Source organism: Schistocerca americana, chromosome 2 (genome assembly GCF_021461395.2).
Source record: "Schistocerca americana isolate TAMUIC-IGC-003095 chromosome 2, iqSchAmer2.1, whole genome shotgun sequence".
NCBI classification, from domain to species: domain Eukaryota; kingdom Metazoa; phylum Arthropoda; class Insecta; order Orthoptera; family Acrididae; genus Schistocerca; species Schistocerca americana.
The window spans coordinates 525,222,372-525,225,921 of record NC_060120.1 but is presented as its reverse complement, the minus strand read 5'-3'; the positions used below and the strand labels follow the sequence as shown (position 1 = coordinate 525,225,921).

Sequence of the window (3,550 nt, the reverse complement as noted above, 5' to 3'; positions counted from 1 at the left end):
AAAGACGCTAATCTAAGTCACCTTTGCCTCTCTCTCACATGCCACGAGCTCCAGGCCGCCCACGTCACAGTCTCCACCTTATACTCTCGTCCCACATACTCCTCTGTACATATTCTAACTATGAACCGAATACGGTTGTTCAATCCACGCCACCTAGGACATGGGCAGAGCACGCCTTCCAGTACCTACGCCGACAACATCGCTCTTTGCACATGTAGTTAACTGCGACTACTGCGAGTCGATCTCACGCGAAGTTCGCAACTCAAACCCCCATCTGCACAAAATAAGAACTCTTCCAAATTCAATATATCTGCTCACAAATACTTAACCTTCTCTTTACCAAGAAAAAAGAAACAGCTAACAATATTCATCTCTAAAAACATTTCCTTCAGCGCCATTCTTAACACCATCAACATCCAATTACACCTATATAACATACTTTTAATAATAAATCACCCATCCTAACACACTATATTATCTCAAATCCTCAATGCACTCTCCTTTCTAAATACGATCAATTACGAGTATTTTTCGATAATTTTATATATGCTCAACCCTTCACCATGTCCGGGGACCATCTGACTAGTTCCGCTATCAGCTACTAGGGGCGCTAGTGAACTCATTCACCACCCCCACAGAATTCTCAACAGCCATTCGTTCATCGTAATATCATGTGATACTAAGTCATCACATTTATATAAGGAGTCACCCCCTGATAATCTTTCTCACTCTTCAGTTGTCCGCCGCATTGTGCGTTTGTTCTCATGTGTGTGTGCTGTATCTGTTTTGTTAAGATGAAGAGAGCTACTACCTCTACCAGCATGGCCTCATCAGCCCGGAGGTCCAGGGTCCACGATACGGCATTACCAAGTAAGTAAATAAGTTCTATTTTTTCATTATCCATTTTCCTGTATATGTTATCTATTCTTCTTATTAATTATCTATCTCAATGTTATAGTGGACCTCGCACATTTTATCCTCGATTGCGAGGAACGGTCTGGAGCTCAACAGGCTCCATAGCCCCAGCCCCCTGTGCTCGACGGACAGCCTGACTTGCCTTGTGAGTATAATTTTAATTCTAGCTTGTTCATCGTTTATATTAACCATTTAAAAATTTGTTTTCTTATTTCGTACTTGTTATATTTTTTCTTTGTTTCTAGATCACTTAAGGCAATTCCAGTTCGAGATAGGAGCAGAGCTCGGGGCTGTCCCACGTAGCCCCCTACATAATTGGGTTCAGCGCCCAGCTCCAGAACACCGCCACTCATGTGAGTATACTGAAAATTAAGTCTTCTTTTACTCTATCTACCCTTTTTTAAGAAAAAAATAACTAAAATTTTTATTTCGTTCTGTTACAGGAAACCCGATTGATGATCTCATAGCTGTTGATCATAAGATCGAGACCATTCAATGGCAAATAGAACAACAGCAGCCCACTCGAAAGTTTTATTTAAAAAAAAACGAATCTTTAGTAATCATAATAATAATATACTTATTTCTTTTTTTTAACATTTTAATTTTTAAATATCTTATTTGTTTGTTCTAGATGATTATAAACAATTAATGGACGATGGGCTCAATGAGATTTTTGAGGGAGCAGTAGACTGCCCTGATGAATTGTTCACGCCTTAGAGTCAGTGCCAAAAAGGTAATTACTCCCTCTCCTTATAACCACGTGTGTGATCATTACAATTCATGTACGTATACAACGTACTTATTTACTTAATCTCTACAGAGATCGACTCTCAGCACGCGGTTGTGCGCGTGCCGGCTAAATCGGCAAATCAGCAGTGCCCCCGGAGATGTTCATCGCCAGTCAAAACTCCCCTTGTCGCCTCACGGAAAGCTGCCGCCTCTGTCAAGGCCATCGAAGCTGTGCCTGACCGCTTCCCGCTGGGACTTCCTCCAGGCCACCACGTGTGTCAGCTGCCATCACGTACCCCGCCCCCACCTGCTCAAACTGGGGCACGCCCGCTGGTTCCTCACAGCGGCCAGCACGTGCATCACCTCCATCATGTGAGGTACAGTGCACCTCACCTATTTATAGCTCTAGTATTAGTGATCATGTGGCTAATGGCAGTTCTCCCTCCCGCCTTTTTAGTGAAGTAGATCAGGTCGGTGACACCATCCCGCAGTTATAGTACTCGGTGATTCCCGACGCCTTCTAGGAGCATATCTCTGTCACTAGGATCGAAAACCCGGCAGGGGGGTACCGCGATCCTGTTGGACTTTTAAACGCGTGACTCTCTGTCCTAGAAACCGAGCTCCTCAAGGTTGTCCAACATGCGCATTATCCCGCCGTTAAGTGCAGTGCAGTGCTCTGCATTGAGTTATCTCAACCCCCCCCCCCCCTCCGCCCCCAAAGATCAGTCTGGTGATGGAGAGACCAGAATCCATTATCTTTGGGGGGATAATGGCGTGATAACGTGGAGCACATCGATCGCCGAGTGGTTTCGTATATCCACCTTGAGTGTCATTTTGGGCCGGTTTTCCGAGGTGGAAGTCAACGGCTCACCTAAGGCACTCAGCCGAATTCTACACCTGGATGTCCATATTCATGTCCACGATCCATTCAATGGAGGGTCCAGCTATATCAAGCTCCCTGAAGATATAGCTAATAAGCAGGCATGCCTTAATGTCCAAAATACAAAAGACCAGGCTTGTTTTGCATGGTCAAGCCTGGCTTGTGAGAGGAATTACGATAGAAGAGATCATCCTGAACGTCCGAGTACATACCATGTAGGTGATAATATTCACTCCTGTTATAAATTCAGTGGTATTCAGTTCCCCGTCAAGATCCAGAACATACCTCAATTCGGGGCGCAAAATACCGGAATATCGGTACACGTTTATGGCCTGGAGAAGATGAAAAGCAAGTCAGATGAGCAAGACAAGCATATCGTAGTCGTTCCCCCCCATTTCTCAAAACCTGACGGTGAGCGAGAGCTGCATGTAAATATGCTTCTCTTTTCTGAAGGTGACAATTATCACTATGTCTGGATCAAGGACATGTCCCAACTCCTTTCATCCCAACTATCAGCTGATCATAATGTAAAACATATTTGTTTAACGTGCCTCAATTATTTCTCATCTCATTTCTCATTAGCTGTGCATCTAGTAGACTGTACCTCCAACGATGCGGTACGTGTTATTATGCTTACCCAGGATAGCAAATTCATAAAGTTTAGGAATGCTCACCACCAGGAGTGATGTTCGTTTGTTGTGTACGCCGACTTTGAGTGCCTCCTTGCTCCTGTGACCCGCTGTGAAGGCCATCCTACGACCTCCCACATCACGTTTACAGAAAAACACGTACCTTATGCGGCAGCGTACCAAACTGTATCGTCATATGACACCAACCTTAACCGATACAAATCTTACGTCGGCTATAATCCATCGATTTGGTTGCTCTCTGAGCTTGAAAAATTTTCACTGGATGTTGATAAGCTGTACAGCAGCAACGTTTCAATGACCAAATAGAAGGAGAACGAAGATTTTTATAATAAAGCCACCGAGTGTCATATTTGTGGGCTGCCGATGGACAGAAAAG

At 44.2% G+C, this 3,550-nt stretch overlaps 1 long non-coding RNA gene across 1 annotated transcript; it reads left to right on the top strand.

The window, feature by feature from the left end:
* Positions 1–997: 997 nt before the first annotated feature.
* LOC124595165 lies at positions 998–1,876 on the top strand. Its single transcript, XR_006978182.1, has 4 exons — positions 998–1,060; positions 1,161–1,268; positions 1,359–1,648; positions 1,736–1,876. It is a non-coding gene; the product is annotated as an uncharacterized LOC124595165 (long non-coding RNA).
* The last annotated feature ends 1,674 nt before the right edge of the window (positions 1,877–3,550 follow it).